The following is a 22,538-nucleotide window of genomic DNA, read 5'->3' as shown; positions in this document are numbered from 1 at the left end:
AGCATAATTTCACAGATGTTCTCTAGCGCCGTTTTTCCTCTTCGTCATCCCGGGACAAGTGACTGAAGGCAGGGTTACGTCAGACAAGACACAGCACTCTCACTGCAAAACACAGCATTACACAGCACCACTTCAAGTGAAAATGTCTACATCCAAAAGATTCACCCACCACGCTCAGTGCACACAATGACACCCGCCTTCTTCCACTTTGCTCTGGGCGGGAATAGGGAGATGGTAAACGGCCTAGTATTTGTTTATTGACGTCACTGTAGCTGTTTACACAAAAACCCTTCGGCTCACCCACCACGCTGATACAGGGGTAGGGCCACTCGTTCTCTCTTGAAAACACTCCAAAACGATTGTAGAAATCAACTGCATATAAAACACCGACTTCAATTGATGTATTTACTCACAACTTCGGTCTCCCTTCGTCCTAGGTGGACTTCACGCTGTAATGACTCCAGTTGCATAAACGAGGCGTTTTCCAGCCACCAACACCACTTTTCCACAGGTGTGTACTCACAACAGTAAGGTTTCCTCTTCCTCCGTTTCTCTCATCCAACGTCAGTGTCTGTCTAATATTCCACCTATAAGGTCGTCGATATCTTCCTTCGTATAAATCAATGATCCAAGCGAGAGAAGAGCAATGCAGCGATCCAAACAGCGTATCTGGCGAGCCCAACTCGGCACTACGATACACAACAACACACCGTAAACCAACAACCAAGACTATGATTTACATCGTCCTAAAATACTCTCCTGATGTCCCTTTCGTCCAATCACCCGGCGCTCCTGTTAATAACTCCCAGCTGTGTGTAATTTGGCTGATTTCAGCGTCCGCGACGCTACCGGATGTCCGGTGTTTTCTCTTACCGGTCTGGACGGAAACATCCGGGCGGAACCAAACTTTCCTGATTTTTGGTTCCGCCTAACAGATCGTCACTCCTGTGACATCCTCCCCCGCCAATGCATTCTAGTCCCTGGAATGCCTCGGCGTTGTCCACTCACCGTACCGGGCAGGGGGGCGTCCTCGGCTCTCCCGTTGGGAGCGTCTCACGGGTGAATCAGGCTCGGCTGGCTCGGGTACTGCCTCTGGTTGCAGCTGGGCCGCCGGGGGTTCAACCGGCTCAGGTGCCAGCTCAGGCTGCATCTGGGCCAAAGGGGGTTCAGCCGGCTCGGGTGCTATCTCGGGCTGCCTCTGGGCGGCCGGGGGTGGCGCTATCACGGGTCGACCTGGTACCATAGCCCATCCTTCCATCCAGGGGGCCTCCGGTACTGGCTCGGTGGGCCCCTCCATCACGGTCTCAGGGTAGTTCGGACAGGGGCGAAGCATATTTCGATGCACCACACGTTCGGGGCCGGGTTTTCCCTCCGGCCGGATGGTGTACACTGGTTGTCCCGGCCTCTGCTGCTTGTCTGCTGCCTGTTCGTACGCAAAGTGTAAGCGCTGGTGATGGCGCCCCACCCACTCCGTCACGCTCACTTCTTCCCGGTCTGCTGCTACTCCCAAGACCAGGTCAGTGGGCATCCGTACGTGCCTGCCGAACATCAGGTAAGTAGGGGCATACCCCGTCGTGCTATGAACACTGTTGTTATAGGCTTGCAAAAGGTTTGGTAAGGCACTCACCCAATCGCTCTGCTGTCGTTGGTCTAAAGTCCCCAGTAGCCCCAATAGGGTCTGATTAAATCTCTCACAGCTTCCGTTCCCCTGGGGATGATACGACGTCGTGTGGGTCTTGGTACAACCATACAGCTGGCATAACTCACGGATTACCTTGGATTCGAAATTTGCCCCTTGGTCAGAGTGCAGAAACTCGGGGCATCCAAATGTCTGGAACACATTTCGCCATAGAGCTGTGGCGGTGGTGTTGGCGGTTTGATCGAGCGTCGGCACTGCCCAGGCGTATTTGGTAAATAGGTCAGTAATCACCAGAATGTTTTGATAACGGTCCCGAGGCCGACCCAGCGTCAGGAAGTCCATTGCCATTATATGGAGGGGGGCTTTCGCGTGAATGGGTACCATCGGTGCTCGGGCCTCTCGTCTAGATTTAAACAACATGCACCGGGGGCAAGCTTGAATTAAGTTGTGCACAGATGCCTCCAGTCCCGGCCAGTAGAAGAATCTACGCAGTAGAGATACAGTCCTCTCCTGTCCCTGATGTCCCAACTGGTCATGATAGGCTGAGACCAATGCGTTTACCTGGTCGGCGGGCACTACGATCTGGCACACCTCTTCGCCCACTTTCGGATCACGGGTCTTCCTGCAAAGTACCCCCTCCTGTAGCTCCAGCTTCTCCCATTGTCCCAGCAACTTCTTCCCAGTCTCTGTCTGGGCGAGCCTTTCCGCCGACGTGGGCCGTTGGCCCTGCTCCACCCATGTCTTCACCTGACGCACGTCCCGGTCCTGGGCCTGCCTTTCCATCCAACGGCGGGGGTCCCACCCCCAGTTCCCTGGTGCGGCTTCCTGCTGGCCTCCTGGCGCCTCTACAGCCCCTATCATGTAACCCTCCTCTTGACTATCCTCCCTTCGATGCTCCTGGTATCTGGGGCTTTTTACCTCTGGCAGTCTTGAGAGGACGTCCGCGTTCGTATGCTCTCGCCCGGGCCGATACTGCAACTTGTAATCAAAGTTGGCCAGCTGAGCCACCCATCGCTGCTCCACGGCCCCCAGCTTCGCCGTCTGTAAATGTACTAAAGGGTTGTTATCTGTGATGACTGTTACCTTAGCTCCCCAAAGGTAGTCCTTGAACTTTTCGCTCAGGGCCCACTTCAGGGCCAGCAGTTCCAGCTTGAAGGAGCTGTAATTTGCGTCGTTCCTCTCTGCCGGATGAAGGCTCCGGCTCGCATAAGCGATCACTCGCTCTGTTCCCTCTTGTCGTTGGGCCAATACTGCCCCCAATCCCAGGTTGCTCGCGTCTGTATATAAGACAAAAGGTTTAGAAAAATCAGCATACGCCAAGATGGGGGCCTGTAACAACTCCTGCTTCAGCCTCTGAAAGGCCATCTCGCACTCACTACCCCAATTAATAGAGGGCGATCCACGGCCCCGGCTTCGTCCCGTACCAACCAGCAACTGGTTAAGGGGCTTGGCAATCTTCGAGAAATCCTTAATAAAACGTCTGTAATATCCCACGAACCCCAGAATGGATCGTACTTGCCTCACAGTTTTAGGCGCATTCCAATCCTTCACTGCAGAGACTTTCTCGGGGTCCACGGCCACCCCTGTTGCGCTGACAACATGGCCCAGAAATTTGACCTCTCGCCGCAGCAGGTGGCATTTGTCTGGCTGCAGCTTCAGCCCGTACCTCTCCATGGCTCGAAAAACTTCCTCTAGGTGCCGGAGGTGAGAGTCGAAATCTGGGGAATACACAATCACATCATCCAAGTATACCAGTACTGACTCCATCAACTGACCTCCAAGGCAGCGTTGCATCAGGCGTTGGAAGGTGGCCGGAGAGTTGCAAAGCCCGAAAGGCATCCGGTCCCATTCGAATAGTCCGAACGGGGTCGTAAAGGCAGTCTTCTCCCGGTCTACCTCGGCTACTTCCACCTGCCAATATCCACTGGCCAGATCTAGGGTGGAATACCAGGCTGACTGCGTGAGGCTAGCGAGGGAGTCTTCAATTCGTGGCAAGGGGAAAGCATCTTTCTTTGTTACTAGGTTCAGCTTGCGATAGTCCACACAGAACCTCCAGGCTCCCGTCTTCTTTTGTACGAGCACGATGGGGGCTGCCCAGGGGCTACTACTCTCTCTGACGATGCCCCGGCCCAACAGGCCCTGCAGAAGTGTACGCACTTCTGCGTACAAGGTAGGTGGAATCGGCCGGTACCTCTCCCTACTGGGCCCTGCATCCCCAGTGGGGATGTGATGTTCCACCACCCGGGTGCACCCATAGTCCTCATCGTGCCTCGCAAACACATGTTGCCACTTCCGAAGGAGTGTCTGTAGTTTCTGTGTCTGTACCTGTCCTAGGTCATCCCCTTGCAGTGACTCACCCGCCAGATGTCTTGGCACACCTCCCCCCTGGCTACTCGCCGGGGCATCCATCTGAGTCAGGGCCACCTCGATCACAGTGGGGCACACCTGACGGAAACTGACGTCCCTTTCCTCTTTCACCTGGTGGGGTGCGATCATCGTCAGCCGGGCCAGTCGTTGATGTCGGTACAATTGTACTGCATAGGGGTGCTCGTTTCGTACCCTCACAGGGATCCTCCCCCGGTGGACCGCAGCTAATCCTCGTGCTACTTCCACTTGTGTACAATCGGTGTGTGGCTCTACCAACACCCACTCCTCAGGGCTCGCTTCCCGAAGGGGCACTCTTGTCCATACGATAGCCTCACTCCTAGGGGGAATAGACAAAGCAAAACGACACATTACTCTTCCCACTTCCTCCCGATCTCTACGAACCTGGTTCATCTGGACTCGGCGGCAGTCGGCCACTACACGCTCCCACTTGGGCCTCTCGGTAGGTGAGATCCTTGGACCAGGCCTAGCCCGGAATATCTCCTCCCAGCACTCAGAGAGGACATTCATGCCCAACAGGGCCCTGTGGACGCCCAAACACTTATCTTCAACAATAATCACACCTTTTTGGGGGACAACTACTCCATGCACTTCCAGATCCGCCAGGCGATAGCCAATGTAGGGGATTTCCAGGCCGTTAGCGCCCTTCAACGTCAGCCAGGGGGCCTCCGCTCCTTGTGTTCCCCCTCGTCCGAATATCTCCTTGGAGAGGCTTTCTGCAAACATCGTTACCTGTGAGCCCGTATCTACCAGGCACTGAATCCACTTGCCACACACTTTTACTTCTGCCACCGGGCTATGCCCGATCATCTGTTGCCTTGATCTGTCCCTTCTCCCCGGGTCTTCTCGAGGGGTCCCGGCCACACGACCCACTGTGGCCGGTCGTCCTAAAAACCCCCTTCCGATGCCCTGCGGGGCCCACACTGACGGCTATAATGTCCTGGCTCACCACAACGGTTGCAAATCGGCCGCCCTTGGTCGTCCCACTCGAACCGGGGCCGATTATAGCGGCTTGGGCGTCCGGGCGGCTCTCGGCTCCTCTCCGAGTATACTCGCTCTCGGGGTGCCGGCCTTGGTTCCTCCCACGCCCTACCTTGGCGTAGCTCTCCCAGAAGGGTCTTAGATATTTCTGACATCTGTTCCCGGACGTCCTTCAAAAGTTCCGCCTTCAGAGCCTGCTTCCAATCCGTGCGCTCAGGGGGTGGTGGCACGCTTTCATTTACAGCCGCACATACTGGGGTCTCACTCACCTCGACTTCATCACCCTCTAACGCTAGCGCCTCCTTCCTTAGATCTTCAAATGTGAGGTCGGGGTCTCTTCGAAACTGGACCCTCAGACTCTGTCTCACGGGGCCCTCTTTCATCCCCAGAAGGAATTGGTCGCGCAACAAAGTCTCTCCATCTCCCAATCCATGGTCACGGCGGGCCTGTAGCCGGGTAAACTGCTCTCGCAGTCTCAGGGCAAAAGCTCTAATGGGTTGTCGGGGGCCTTGTTTACTATTAAAAAATTGGGAACGGAGGACGGCTACGGGGGTGTGATCACCATATTGCTCGGTGAGGAACTGGAATATAGTTTGGGCGCTGGTTCGGACGGCTTCAGGGGCGGCCTGTACTTCTCGCCGCGCTTCTCCCTCTAGGGAGTTCAGCACGAACTGGAGCCGCTGGGCTACACTAAGGCCTTGCAGGTCGGCTAGATACTCCAACTGGGCCTTCCATTCTGTAAGTCGTACTCCCGACTCTGTCCCTCCATACTTTTGGACCCAAGGGCTGCCCATAAAAACAGGCACCGCACGGGGTTGGGCTGCGGGCCCCGCGTTGTCGGTCATTGAGCTAGTCTGGTTACTCAACTCGAGGTGGAAGCCCTGCCGACTACGCCAAAATCTGTCACAGGCCAGGGGCTGGCTGCTAGTGTTTAAGCCACGCCCCTTCTAAACTTCCACCTCGAGGAGGTCCCCAAAACCAACCCAATGACCAGACAACAGCGAGTACAGGTAAGTATAAAAATATCCTTTATTTATTTAAATAGTTAAAATATATGGGGGCTTGGGGAAAGGGAAATTAAAACTAAAATCAGGATCTGTCCTCCAGGGGGGGGGGGGGGGTTTGCGTCGGGGAACGGGCTCCCGCCTCTGGTTCCCTCTGCCCGTGGCGCGCTCCTCTTCCTCCCTGGAGGCAGAATAAAATCACGATGAGTGTTGGTATGGGCTTTTCCGGTCGGTGTACCTTTAACAGCGCACGGCGTTTCGCCGCCTATCTCCCACAGCTCCTTGCTCGTTGACTCACTCTTCTTCTTTATTCTCTCTCTCTCCACAGACTCTGCTGGGACACAGGGGCACAGTGGATCGTTTCCAAGGTTTTCTCTCACCTCTATGCGAGTTACAGCTTCTAGGTAGGTATGGCTCTCTCCACAGCTCAATATCCCTGTGCTCACTCTGGCTCTCTTTCCTTCCACAGGCGACTGCTGGGATACAAGGACACAGTGAATCGACTTCAAGGTTTTCTCTCACCTCTATGCTGATTACAGCTTCTGGGTAGGTATAGCCCTCTTTCCACAGCTCAATATCTCAGTGCTCACGCTGGCTCTCTTTCTCTCCACAGGCGGCTGCTGGGATATAAGGACACAGTGAATCGACTTCAAGGTTTGCTCTCACCTCTGTGCTGGTTACAGCTTCTCGGTAGGTATAGCTCTCTTTCCACAGCTCAATATCTCAGTGCTCACGCTGGCTCTCTTTCTCTCCACAGGCGACTGCTGGGATATAAGGACACAGTGAATCGACTTCAAGGTTTGCTCTCACCTCTATGCTGATTACAGCTTCTAGGTAGGTATAGCTCTCTTTCCACAGCTCAACATCTCAGTGCTCACGCTGGCTCTCTTTCTTCCACAGGCGACTGCTGGGATACAAGGACACAGTGAATCGACTTCAAGGTTTTCTCTCACCTCTATGCTGATTACAGCTTCTAGGTAGGTATAGCTCTCTTTCCACAGCTCAATATCTCAGTGCTCACGCTGGCTCTCTTTCTCTCCACAGGCGGCTGCTGGGATATAAGGACACAGTGAATCGACTTTAAGGTTTACTCTCACCTCTGTGCTGATTACAGCTTCTCGGTAGGTATAACTCTCTTTCCACAGCTTAATATCTCACAGACGGCTACGGGTGGCGGGCTTAATGCTGGCTGGCTATGCGAAGCGTCGATTGGACGGTGGTTTACAATGGGACGCTGGAGACCAAAGCCCACTCGGCGTTCGGGTTGGTTGACAGAGGGGCGAGAACGTCACGCCGGCACACCGGGTCGAACGCTGCCCTTTCCTCGAGACCCGTTGGTCAATCGAAAACTGGACCGGGGCGCCCTTTCGTCGAGACCTCGGGCCGGCGGATCTCGTTCGCCTCTACTCTGTAGTGATGCAAAGAAAAGCACAGGTAAAGCAACCACCGTAATGTAATACTCACACACACCGCCAATCGCACAATTCTTCACCGCCACTCTGTAATACTGTCAGACTGAAACACGCTACAGCATAATTTCACAGATGTTCTCTAGCGCCGTTTTTCCTCTTCGTCGTCCCGGGACAAGTGACTGAAGGCAGGGTTACGTCAGACAAGACACAGCACTCTCACTGCAAAACACAGCATTACACAGCACCACTTCAAGTGAAAATGTCTACATCCAAAAGATTCACCCACCACGCTCAGTGCACACAATGACACCCGCCTTCTTCCACTTTGCTCTGGGCGGGAATAGGGAGATGGTAAACGGCCTAGTATTTGTTTATTGACGTCACTGTAGCTGTTTACACAAAAACCCTTCGGCTCACCCACCACGCTGATACAGGGGTAGGGCCACTCGTTCTCTCTTGAAAACACTCCAAAACGATTGTAGAAATCAACTGCATATAAAACACCGACTTCAATTGATGTATTTACTCACAACTTCGGTCTCCCTTCGTCCTAGGTGGACTTCACGCTGTAATGACTCCAGTTGCATAAACGAGGCGTTTTCCAGCCACCAACACCACTTTTCCACAGGTGTGTACTCACAACAGTAAGGTTTCCTCTTCCTCCGTTTCTCTCATCCAACGTCAGTGTCTGTCTAATATTCCACCTATAAGGTCGTCGATATCTTCCTTCGTATAAATCAATGATCCAAGCGAGAGAGAGAGCAATGCAGCGATCCAAACAGCGTATCTGGCGAGCCCAACTCGGCACTACGATACACAACAACACACCGTAAACCAACAACCAAGACTATGATTTACATCGTCCTAAAATACTCTCCTGATGTCCCTTTCGTCCAATCACCCGGCGCTCCTGTTAATAACTCCCAGCTGTGTGTAATTTGGCTGATTTCAGCGTCCGCGACGCTACCGGATGTCCGGTGTTTTCTCTTACCGGTCTGGACGGAAACATCCGGGCGGAACCAAACTTTCCTGATTTTTGGTTCCGCCTAACAGATCGTCACTCCTGTGACATAGACACACACACACACTAGGTCTAGGAGTCTATGATGTTTTTTTATTTAGAATGTAAATTATATAGTTACAGGGATGATAAGGATTTATATGCTGTAATTAACTAAATGTATCTGTATTGTTTAATTAGATGTTATGTTCTTGTCCCTATGCCTGCATAAGCTGAAAAAATGAGAATGATTAGACTGAACTGCGTGCAGTACTGTTGCTTTACTGCTGCCACTCAATGTTTAATTACTGGAGCTTAACCAATCTAGACGGTGAATTTAACATTTATAATCAAAACAACTTGCAAGAGCTGCTAAAGGAAGAATTAAAAATACAGCCAGTAAATGGTCATAAAATCTGGAACATTTTAAATTGAAATTGCCTGTCACAAAGACCATAGAGATAGAAATAAAGAGAGAAGAGAGTTGTTCAGTTTCCTGGGTAGATCGGGTGATATAAACCTCATTCACACAGCACTTTGTTCCCAGAAAATACCCATAAAATTGGCAGACACGCTTCTGTGTGAACGCAAACAGGTCCCGTAAATGTTCTGGGATCGCTCCCGAAAAGAGGACCTAGTAACTTTGCCGATACCCGGCACAGAAACAAAGCCGTAAGGGGCGTGCTGTAGTGAGGGCGCACATGTCATGACAACATAAGGTTATAGTTCAGCTCTTTAAAACGAGGGGTTTACATGCAGATTAATATTCAAGACGAAAAATGTCAGCAAACTGCAGATTTCAGGGAGCTCGTCACAATCCGCGCTAAAGCAGAAATCATTCAGCAGCATAAAAGAATAGTGCATCACGCGCTCATGTGTGCTTTTAATAAACAAAAATACGTGCACGTCATCGCAACAAGATATATCGTTCAGCTCTTTAAAATGGGGGATTTAAACGCACACTTACATTCATGATGAGAAATGTCTGCAAACTGGAATGAAGCAGAAATCAGGGAGCTCGTCAAATATCCACTCTGAATCTGAGATCATTTACAAGCATGACAGAACAGCACATCACACGCCCATCTATGGTCATAAACAAAAATGCACGCGTGTGGTTTCTGAAGAGATAAATAACGGATAAAAAGTTATTACAGTGCAGGACTTTAAACATGTCACATACGGGATCTTTATGGTATCAGTGTGAACGCACACACAGATTCCAGAAAATCATTGGCAGTGTGAATGAACCAAAAATCGAACGATCCCGGATAAATCCCAGATGCATTCTGTGTGAACACGTCTGTGTGAAAAAGGCTATAGTTTGTCCTCTTAAATCTACACCATAAAAATGCTGGGTTAATTTTAACCTAGCGTTGGGTAAAAAATGGACGAACCAAGCCCTTGGGCTAAATTAAACCAGAAAATGTTGAAATTTGGACCAACGAGGGAAGCATGGATTATATTACAACACAACAGGTTGGGTTTGTCCCTTATTAGCCCAGCCTGGGTTGAAAATAACCCAGCATTTTTCAAATTTCCCTTATATGATCTTCTCTTATTTAGAAGTTCATTGTTTTGTTTTTGTGAAGCTTTACATTTTTAAAGGAGTCCTTAAGCCAATGGCATATGGCGATTAAATTTCCAATGTGTTGAGGTTCTGTTATATGTCTGTGTGTCTCACACACACAAGACATGTTCAGCCTTGTCATTCTGTCAATAACATATCCAACCAGAGGAGTTGCTATGGTAACAGTAACATGACGTGCAGAGGGTGATACAGTAATGCAACTGGAGAGTGGACATTTTTTAAACTTGCCCATCATCAAAGGTTTGTGTGCGTGCGCGCGCTCACCTCTCTCTCTCTCTCTCTCTCTCTCTCTCTCTCTCTCTCTCTCTCTCTCTCTCTCTCTCTCTCTCTCTCTCTCTCTCTCTCTCTCTCTCTTTCTCTCTCTCTCGTCAGTCATTACAGCCCTGACAGAACCACACACACACTTATCAAGTAAACTCTATTCTCAGAAAGAAAGAAAAAAACAGAGGAATGAAAAGAGTTTAACAAAGAGACTGCAGGAGAGGGAAATGAAAGTTTTCATTAAGAAGGCATCCTTTAATATCCCTGTGCTTTTTTCATAATCCATGTCTTTCATCTGTTGAATGCATTTAAAAGGGCTTCATCTGCTCTTTGCATTAGCAATTAATTAGTAGAGAGGAACATCATAAGACACAGAGGGAGAGAAATCAAAAACAAGCAAAAGCTCTCCCAGCTTTTGTTTGCAGCTCAGCTGGGGTAACTGCAAGCACGGAGAGCTCCAAAAAGGCTTTTCTGATTTCCCTTCTCTTCTTATGTACAGTACAGACAAAATTAAATTACAAAAATACAAAATTGCCTTACACATCATCCTTCTCCTACCTAATCTCCTAATAATAAAACAAAATCTATCAGAATTCTATCAGCATTTATTTATCTTTAGGTTGTTCAGCAACACCATAAAAGGGCTTATTAGATGATTAGATGGTTGTTAGATTATTAAGATTAACTGCAAAATTATTTAGTTTCCATGGGCTGTCAAAATCCAAAAAGCAGCATAACATATGACTCATACGTTATAATCCAACTTTTATGAAGCCATACGGTTCATTTGTTTGATAAGCAAACCAAAATTAAAGTCATTATTCACTGCCATTGCCCTCTATGCAGCACATTTTTGGGAGAATTATTACTTTAAACTTCGATTACACTTGAAAATGTCAGCCTGGGGACGTTTTTAATGTTAACACTGCTTATAGACCAGTAAACATGTCGTGCTTTTGAAACTGGTCTCTAGTATGGGATTCTGGTGTGCAGGTATCTTAATCAGTTTTCACTGTGCTGGTCAACCAACTATACAAGCTTCAGATCAGCATGGACATAACTGTGTATATAATAAATAATAAATGTATTTTGTCAGAACTGGTGTAGGGAAAACAGTACATTCTACGTGATTGATGGTCTATAGTGCAGACCATGTGAGGGTCTATGGTAGTTTTACTCATACTTTTAAGAATGAGAATTGGGATGCTACAACAGAAGGAGAAGATTCGAGCATTGAGAGAGACAGAATGTGAGTTAATGTGGGCTGTCTCAGAGAGCATGGGTGATTACCACAGCCTGACTCTGATAGAGTGCGTTGTTTTAAACCGGTGCTATCAGAGGAAGTCTTGCTGGGATTTCAGTCTACCATGGCGGAGATTAAAGGCCCTAAATCGTCCCCTATCTGCATTCACACAAATAACAAGTCCAAACAGCAACTCTATAGTAAAATGCTTACCCAGGTTAGAATATAAATACTTGGCAAATTAAAACAACAGGTACAACAAGACAGCCTTAGTAAAGCAATAAAGATAAATGCATGCTTGCTACCGCAGGCTGTTTGGACAAACAATTATAGACAAAGCATTATGGGTAAATAGTCTTTCTTGCCGTTTTTAATTACTCCATGCCTTTACTATTTTGTTTTGGTTTCACATTCTGATCTGAAATAAGATTTTCTTTGTCTTACCATACTACTGGTATCCAGGAAAATACTAAGTAATTTAATATGGCCTACCCCCACTGCTGTTTCATTAACATCAAGGCAAAACTCTAAAAACAAAGGACATTGTGTGTGTATGTGTGTGTGTGTGTGTGTGTGTGTGTGTGTGTGTGTGTGTGTGTGTGTGTGTGTGTGTGTGTGTGTGTGTGTGTGTGTGTGTGTGTGTGTGTGTGTGTGTGTGTGTGTGTGTGTGTGTGTGTGTGTGTGTGTGTGTGTGTGTGTGTGTGTGTGTGTGCATACACGTGCACGTGTGTGCAAGAGAGAAGAAAAGGGAGTGGGTGAAGATTTGTGTATGACAGCAGTTTGGAGGAGTGTATAGGATAAGGGTATTTCGCCGATGGACACGCAGGTGTGTATTCACTCCACATCATTGCTGTCAGGGGCTTCCGCAGGCCCCTTAGGAGCCAATACATCAGACTAAACAGAGCACACTTCTGGAAGAATTCAACATTCTAGAAACCTCCAGAGTCAAATTATGCTCCATAGCAAAACTGTGATCAAAACATGCAATTCCAGAGATCATATTATTAAATTCATCTTTGAATAAATACCAAGCAAGTATTAGGTAATCCACATGCATGGGGCTTATGTACAGTTGACCTGTGTTTTTTTTTTCACAGAGACGTAAGACATTGAAGTGCTGACAGTGTATTGTGCATTATCAAGGAAAAGTGTGCAGTTCACCAAATCCCATTTGTAAAACAACACCAACCGCAGAGGGCCAGTGAGTATTAACCAGTCTCACTATATCTCTCCTGAAAGCCGAACCAGTTCACACCTGCACCTAATAACGTGCACAAGCACATATGCTGACACACTCCCACCGTTCTCTCCTGATTGGAGGGTGTGTAGCTGTCAAATCGTACGTCTGTGAAGCTCTCAGCACCTGCTGTGTTTGCGTCTGGGATCACTGTGACATAGTGAGACATATAGTTTACGCAGCAGTGGATTAAAAAATAAACATAATGTACATTAATTTATGAATTATTTAAGTCCTGCAGTAGATATCACAGCCATATTTGTTTTGGCTTAAACCTGAACTTCTGGATCACAAGTTAAAGATTTCTTATTAAGCATATCAAACACTGTAAAAAATAAGCAGCATTATGTTAAAACAACTTGGTTTTGCTTTAGTTAACTTAATTTTGTTAAGTTAAAGTAACATAAAAATATAAGTTGATTTTACAAAAATGATGCATATTTTTACAATGTTAAAATGTTGCTGCAAAATTATGATACACAAAGCTTAAGCATACCCTTTATCCCAGGTAAATAAAAGTGCACTAAAATACACTTCATTTAAGTACACTTAATGTACTATTTTCATGCAATAATTCTGTACTTAACATACAATTAGTCTCTAGTATTTCTTAAAGAGCACCTATTGTCCGATTCACGTTTTTACATTTCCTTTGGTGTGTAAGTGTGTATTAATACATGTTTACGATTTGAAAAAGGTACAAACCCCAAAGTAAACAGTTATGCGAGTTATCAACTCCAACGTAAATCTCTTTTCTTGGAGTACAACAAACACACGGATTGTAGGCAATAGTTTACTTCCTGGGCATTTTGACATGGACAAGGCCGACATTATCATAATTTCTCCCGCTTTGTCTCACATCCTGTAAATTAACTCCTGTCAGCATTGCATTGTGACTGAATCGTTCAAACATGCTAAGGAGCGTCACATTTTCAGCTGATGTCAGAGGTATTCAGGCCAATCACAAAGTACAGATTAGCTGGCCAATCAGGGACACAGACCTTTTCAAATCTGTGCGTTTAAGGAAGAAAGTGAAATCGGGAGCTACAAAAATGTAAGGTATGTGGAAAATAATTTGTTTTTATCCATAAACCACACAAACACTTTGTATTATACCAAATATACAAAATAACATTGTTTTTAGCAATTAAATAGAGGCTCTTTAAGAACATGTTAGGGTGTTTTCACACCTAGTGAGCCCACCAAAGGCTCTCAAAGCAGTTCAGGGTGTATATGTGAACAAACCAAGTGATCTCAGACCCCCCTAAAAGGACCCAAAATGCGAACAGAACTCAGACCACGTCTGGAGGTGGTCTAAGTACAGTTCGCTTTTGGGTTCTTTTGTGGTTCGATTTCTTTTTGATATGTGAAATAAATGAGGTCCCGGTCCGTTTTGCGTGTGGTTTTGACATTGTATCAAAATCAACTGCTGCACAGAAAGCTGGGGTCTGAGTTCTTATGAAGTTTTGATGTGAACAAGAAAGGGTCTGAGATCACTTCAGTTCTGAAGAGGACTAAAAAAAGAACTGGGTCCTCTTTTGAGTACACTATATTGTGAACACCAAAAGGACTGAGGTGAACTGGGTTTGGATCTTTTAAAATGAACTATATGTGAAAACACCCTAAGTGTACTCAACTGTACTATTTTAAGACACCATTGATTTTAATACTGTTTAAGTAAGCCTAGTATACTTTAGTAAACTTTTTTCAAGTGCACTAAGGCAATACTGAAGTTGAAGTATACTTTTAATTAGTATATTGGTAATGTATAACTTAATATACACTTTCATTTAGCACAAAAATAACAATGTTCCTACTTGTACAGTACTTGCAGGTATTTACATTTATTTTTTTATACCCTATTTAATCTCACAAAATAAGATTTGATCCGGGATCCACATTTTTGTTGGTCCTGGATCAACGTTTTAATCAAAGAAACCCCAACTTACCCTGAACTCAAGCCCTAAACATTTTTTACCCCACAATTTAGTGTGAAATAATAATTTGAGAAGAATTTTTAGGAGCCCCTAACCCAATCCTAAACCTAAACCTAACATTCACCCTAATCCTTAACCTGCAATCTGCAACAGAAGAACATGCATCGTTACATTATAAAGGAAATTAGTTTGTGTTAACCCAGCTTAGGTAACTATTAGAAAAAAACAACCGTTGGGTTATTAATAAACCTATAGATTTATTTATAACCCAACAGTCAGTTCTATCCAATATTTACCCATCCATGGGTTAAAGCACCCCAAAAATTATAGTGTAGATTAACGACAGTTCTTCATGAACAATTAATTATAATTTGGGGTAAGTGGTATGGTTGTCTTTACAGATTTTAATTCAAACAAACGGGTTTGAAGAATAAGTACCTGGGGAATTATTTATACTGTGAAAAGTTTAAGATCAGATAACAACAGTAAGATATCAGTCGATCAAATAAATATGACTTTGTTCCCCTTTACCGAAGGTCTGACACAACAGTCAAAACATTTCCAAAGTTAGCAAAGTCTTTTTTGGACAACACTGAATAAACTCCCTCCTGAGCCCATTTTTTATTCTCTTCTAGTTCTTCTTTTCTCTGGTTGTTTTTGTAGTCAGAGAGGTTGGTGATTCAGTGTCACCCTCTTATTAATTATAAACTGTATCAGCATGGAAAAACCGATCATTCGGACACAGTCCAAATCCAAACTAAAGCTCCAGCCCTTAACTCATCAATAAGACTTGACTAACAATCTGATTTACCGTATTTACTTTTCTGTTGCCGAGAGACAACATAACAAATACATAATACAAATACATAATGTAGCGTGCCATAGGATGGCGCCGAGAGGGGAGAAATCCCTCACAGGATAGCGTTTGTGTTCTTGGCGGCTTTCAAAGTGTTGAATAACCCAAAACAAAAACTGAAAGGTCTTCTTTCTTAAGAAAAAATAAGGTTGGAAAGGAGGGGGTTGTTGGGTGAAAAAAATTTGTTGAACACACAAAATAAGAGTGCATTTCATTTAGCTGTTAATTACACTAATGGCGTTCTTTTGTTAGCTGTGGTGATGGCAGCGTGTGGGGAAGAGAAGAAGTTGAAGGGAAAGCAGAAGCTTCTATTGTGTTCCGAGAGCTTCAGGCTTAGAGAAGCTGGTCTGGTAATTAGTTTAAACCTCTTCGCTTCACCTCGCGCCAGGAGAGGATCTTTAGCCGAGGAAAGCACACTGCCTTTACATGGTTCTCATGCCACTAGTGTATGTGGGAGGGGGGTTAATCCTGCAGGGGTAAAAGATAGGGTAAAAGCTATAGAATCAATTCCAAACCCATTGAGAGAGGTTAGGAGGCAAGAACCTACCACCACTTCTCTTGAGTGAGAACATTGAGGGCTTCATCAAAGGACCGAGGGAATTAGATGCTGCATTAGTGAGGTAGAGAAGATGCTTGGTTTTGAACAATGGATGCTAAGAGTATAAAACGCTGAATGCAATTTAAGTAATTGAGGTTAACTAGGCCAAAACCCAGAGAGTTGTTTTTGTAGGCACTTTAAGCAGCTGCTTACACAACGCTTTTAACCAAAAATAGGAAACTTTACCAATTTTTCTTTAGATGACAATGTACATTTCGCGGACGTTAATATGCAAAATGCCTTTTTGCGTGAACATGTCACACATTTCTGTTTACGTGACACTGTCACGTATTTGTTACTCAACTGTTTTGTCCTATTTTCAAACCATTGACAGTTCGGTTAAGGGTCAGATTTGGTGTTTGTGTTAGGAAGTCACTTTAAGTATTGGTCTAAAACTTTTCATGATTTATTTTTTATATTTTATGATTTTTAAACCATTGTCTCATGGCATTGGGGTTAGAGTTGGGTTTGGGTAAGGATGTAATTTTATGTCAATCAAACCCTAAACCGAAGCAATGGCATTGGGGTTAAATAGGACAAAACAGTTGAATAACAAATACGCGACAGTGACACGTAAACAGAAATGGGTGACAAGTTCACGCAAACAGGTGGAAAAGCGTGTCAGTGTCACAGAAAAGACTATAGGTACATAATTTCGTGATACTGGGTTGTATGTGGTGTTTAGCAGATTCTGATAACAAAGCTGTATTTCCGAATGGCACGGGGCCAGGATTATGCACATTTGAAGCAAAGGTATTTGATTATGATTAACATATAATACATGCCAAAAGCATTCTGTCAATATCATTAACTCATTTTTGATGGAGGTGGGGTTTAGTGGCTTATGTGACTGAGCTCCTCATATGTAGGTATGCATTTTGTTTTGGAACAGATCTAGCAAAACTCCAAAAGGGCAAATTTGAAGTCAGTCAGTCTTTAGCTATCCCTCAAAATAAGCTTTGAAAGTAGCAACGAAATCTATCGGTCGACACATATCAATACATGTTTTATATTTAATGAAACAAACCTCTGTCTCACCCACAACTGTCTATTCTGGAAAAAGACCATCTATCCTCGTTGAGTGGCACTAACCACCATCTTTGTTCTTATCCTTTCTCTAAATCCATGTCAAAGTTCCTCAGAGGTTTTCTTCTCAATCACTATTTGTTCTTTATTGTCGCTCTTGAGAGGTGGTCATTCACACCTCGCTGAGCAAGCTCAATGCCTTTCGCCCCCATGGCTGCCATTTTATTCGACCCATAGACCTGTATGAATGAACTCCCTTCTCGTTTTGCCCTGTGAAAGAGAGCACTAAAGCCCTCTCGTCTAATCATGGTTCTGCGGCGGGGATGGAGAAATCGAGGCCGTCTCCTTCTTTGTTCATGGCCTTGACCATCTTGATACAACCGTCAGTTTCTGGCACCATTTAAAGCCCAGAGGCCTTTTAATTTGCTCTCTATTGACTCTCAGTTAATTGGGTTTGTTGGCGGCATCCAGGATTCGCTCCTGAGTTCAGAGATGTTAAACCCACATTGTATTCTCAGACACACACAAAAGTACGTCGCCACCCCAACCAGGCAAAGCCTAAAAGCCCCCTGGGAGAAATGCTTGTGGAAAAAGTGGGGTGGAATGCCGATAAAAGAGAATGGGATATTGAAATAGGTAGATCACAGAGGAATGTAAAGCAATTAACTGAGTGTCGTAGAAATTGATTTTATGTGCCTCATGTTCCAGTTTTTTTTGTTGTTTTATCTGCTGAGGAAAATGTGTGGTGATGTGCTATGTACTGGCCTTAGTGGCTTAAACAGCATATTTCACTCTCATACACATACACACACAGTCCAGGGACAGCGACCCAATGCCAAATAATTCACCAAAATCGGTCGGTGCAGTCGGTATATTAAGAATCTGATTAAACTGTGGTATTCGAATCAGTTCCGCTGTCTCAGCTATACCTTTAAAGCATGTGTGTGTCTTTTATGCTATGGTGCATCTCCTCAGATAACACTAGGCTATTGGTTTCCCATCAGCGCAAGAGCAGGAGGAGAGCAGTGGATTAGCTCACAAAGCAACCCTTTTCTATTACTGTCTTTTCCCAAAAATCCATTTCTTTCACTCCCTTTTTCAATCCTATTTTATACACCTTTTCTCTCTACAGCCGTCATGTTTATTTCCCAGTTGTTTGTTACCTCTCTCTTTCTCTCTTTCTGTTTCTCAAGTTTCCTCTCTCATTCTCCTCATTCTCTCTCAGGCCTAGCAATTACGCTGTAAGCTCGTCTCACCTGGGCATCGAAAATGAAATTGATTTGCCGTTCTATGAGTTCAGGTTCCTCAGGCATTCCTGCAGCACAACTCTGGTGGTTCAGAGAGTTATATGGGATGCTGGAAACCAAACACAAACCAAAATGAAAAGAGACCAGAGCACAGATCTATAAAAATGACTGGATTGCGCATGACGTCACAATTGTGAAGCCACCGCGCCAACATATTGGTATGCCGAAACAGTCTATTAAATTAATAGGACATTATCAGATTTCAATAATAAAACAGTACTTTATCAGTCTCTGTTTTTATACAGTGAGTTAGTATACATTCATCTTTATTACGGTATCAGATCAGCGGACAGAATGCAGCATTATTAATCACAAACGTGCTCATTCTGAAATCTAAATAAATAATCATGCTTAAAGTACCTCATGTGCATGCAATAATTTGTTGGTTTTGTAATTATTTTATACAGTATTGTTTTTGTTCGTACAGTAAAATGCGTTAACGATGTTAATGGGCATGTATTTTGAAACAGTTAAGATAACGTTTTAAACCATGCTTAAACTAACATTTGATTCAGCAATATAAAAACAACACCCAATTTCAATGCTGCTGTGCTTATAAAAAGCGGTTACACTTTATTTTGATAGTCCAGTTTAGACATTCTACTAACTATAAATAACTTTGCAACTACATGTCAACTAACTTTCAATATTTTGCAACTATACGTCAACTAACTGTCATTAGTGTATTAGTAGACTGTAAGGGTTGGGGTTAGGAAAGAGGTTTGGGTTAGTGGAATAAGTTGACATGCACCTGCAAAGTAGGGCTGTTCCGAATACCATTTTTTGAGCTTCGAAGCTCTAGTAGAAATAAAATCGAATATTCGAAGCTTCGGAAGGAGGGGCTGAACATATTTTTTCTCTTTAATAAAGGCAGGAATCTGTGTGTGTGTGTGTGTATGTGTGTGTCTGTCTATCCACAGTTTTATTATGTGGCGGATGTGTTGCTGCGAACTCAAGGGAGTGTAGTGCATTTTTTTCGTGCAATATGGACATGTGACACTTCTAGAATTAATAAACTTAAAAAATACTACAGAACAGCGCAAGCCGGAAGCGGCGTGCCTGTCATGCGTCATGCGAGAACAGCATTAGTGAAACAAAACACAAGACCAATACTTTTAATAAGGTAGCCTATTTTCCAACATTTGTCTAACAAACAAACATTCCCGTATCAGAAATTAGCAGCACAGTAATTACTGACAACGTAGGGTAGGCTATTTAAATAAAACAACGAAAATAAATGAACGAAGTTCAACAAACTGTAATAAAACGGTAGCATACTTTCAAAATCAAGTTTATTTATTATAACACTTACACCATCCAATATGTTTTTTTCATCAGAAAAATAATGAAGATATTTTGCAGAAACCCCAGTGCTCCGTCATGCAAGTCAACCGATCCGCACACTTTAAGAGCTAAAGCATATATATCCAATACAAAAGTAATCCCCCATATCTCCGTGTGACATATTGACGTCTTGTGAAGCAAATCAATCAGTTTTTGCAAGAAACTGAACGTTATTTACAACACTATTAGCGTGAATGCCAAAGCAGGAAGCGCGCTTTCCGTTCGAGGCGATCTCTTCTTCTACTGGTGGAGTTTGATGGCTGTTGGCTATGGATGTTGGTCTCTCTGCGCCACCTACAGAGCGGGAGTGTGAAGCGCACTTCCTGCTTGGCAAAAGCTCTGCATTAACGCTGAAAAATATTTATATATATATATTCGAATCTCAAAACTGAAAATCGAATGTCAACCCACCGAACGAATATTCGAATATTCGAATTTTCTGGTCCAGCCCTACTGCAAAGCTACTTATAGACAGTTGAATGTCTTTTGAGATATCATCACCAAAAAGTAGATATTAAGCAGACATTCTACTAATTCTCTAAAGATTGGTAGTTGATAAGTAGTTACAAAGTTACTTATAGTTAGTAAAAAGTGGACTATTGAAATAAAGTGTTACCTAAAAAGCTTACAGAATATACGTTTTCTTTACTTTACAACTTAAACTTATTCAGAGAAATCATGCTGACTGTGTACCTTAATGTCAAAAAACTTTATTTGCACATGTGTCATTACAACAGAATGCTGAGACAAACTCAACTTAACATTTTCTATAAATCCCTTATCCCGCCCGATTAAAACATAAACATTGCAAACAACATCAGAAGTAACAATTAATTTACGTACACATATCCTAAAAATTTATCTTGTGTGACTGATACGCTGTAAACCAGGTGAATTTAGATCACGGTTATGAATGTAAGTCAATGACGCCCTCTGCCGGTTGGGCATAGCAAGATGGCGGCTTGAACTTGCTGTTACGTTAAGCGTTCTATGTGCAATCCAGTTATTTATATAGACAGTTTCATCGGACGCGATTACACGTCAGGTCGGAACTTTCCTTCCTGTTTCTGTTTGTTTATTGCTCTGACTAGTTGCTAAACTGAACTTTGAACAAATACCTCATCGAAAATAACAAGTGTTTGGTTTCCTAGGTAATATACGTATAGTTTATTTAGCTTGTTATGTAAATAAACTACTTTAAAAGGACTTTGTTGTTATTTATTCTTAGCGGAGTTTACCGGAAGTTGTGTGTGTTCCACGAAAGCCGCTTATGTTGTTCCTGCTATAGATCAGTGGACCAGAGTGAAGGACTGTAGTTAGGGTTTCAAAAATGATGATAATGGGGTAATTTATGTTTATAGAAATATCAAACTATCATTCAAATACAGGTAAAGCGATCGATTTATAGGAGAAGACACAAAAGAGATCACTATCGGCTGAAAATCTTAGATCTAGTATGCACTCGTTCAAATACTACCACGAGAAAAAGCAATATGTCATATTTGGTTGTGAAATAGCATTGGCTCTTATGTGTCTCGTGACCGATTGCATCATAACGTCGGGTTGGAATATGAAACGTCATTGGCTCTTGTGACTGATCGCTCTACTGAGCTAATGTTCTGGTTTACGTTTGAACGAGACTGGACTGCATTAATGAATTTCTTCATTTAAAGTGATCTAATGGCTTCAGTTTGCAAGGTTTGCAACGCAAGCTGTTTATAATACGTTTACACTGTTGATTATTGGTCAATTTATGCAATATGTAATTGTGACTACTTTTACATGCGTGTTGTGTTATAGTTGAGAATTGGTTGGGGGGACAGGTGGGTTAAGATGCTCGAAAATATCTTTAAAACAATAAATGTGTATTAAACCATTTTCAATTTTACAAATGCAGAAAATAAAATGCGTCTAATCTGACACATAAAGAAAAAATATTGAAACATAAATGTAAGTAAGGGATAATGTAGAGGCAGCCGGTAGTTATTGGGAAATAAGCCCCGACAGTGTGATCAGGACCCGACGCGTAGCGGAGGGTCTTGTATCACACTGAAGGGGCTTATTTCCCAATAACTACCGGCTGCCTCTACATTATCCCGCTTATTACACGGCTACTTGCCACATAAGAAAAAAAACTGGACATGAATATGAATTTGAAACATTTTATTGGCATATTTGTTTTAAATTAACATTTTTATCCTTCCGCGAAACTTTGCAAAGATGCATAAAATGATCGTAATACCTTATTAAGATCCTCTGCTTCATACTTGTCTCCATTTTTTCTCTTTTAGCCAGTCTTTGAGAAGTTTTAATGCCCATTCTGTATTTTTTTGTGTGTTGGCTTCGTAGCTGTCATGCTCTATTTTGTCAAGTTCAGCCTCAGTAAGCTCTCTGTGTCTTGTCGTGGTTGTCGAGTGTTTGTCACAAGATGGCGCCAAACAGACAGTAATCTTTATTGATCTTTATTGGCGCGGATCGATTTTACTCGTGAAAGTAGTCCGGCTATGCGTTATTATTTTGGAGCGGTTATTATTTGAAAAGAACGAACCTGCAAATGTCTCAACTGACCAATCAGAATCAAGCATTCCAGAGAGCCGTGTAATAAGTTGTAATAACCTGCTGGTTGCTAGAGGGCATTTATCCCTCAAACGTTACTGTATGTCGTAATAAGCTATTTGCAAAAACTATGAGGTCGTTATTTTTGGAGGACAGTCTCA

The sequence above is a fragment of the Paramisgurnus dabryanus genome, chromosome 15, assembly GCF_030506205.2.
Source record: "Paramisgurnus dabryanus chromosome 15, PD_genome_1.1, whole genome shotgun sequence".
Taxonomy (NCBI): Eukaryota; Metazoa; Chordata; class Actinopteri; order Cypriniformes; family Cobitidae; genus Paramisgurnus; species Paramisgurnus dabryanus.
Note: the sequence above shows the minus strand (reverse complement) of the source record.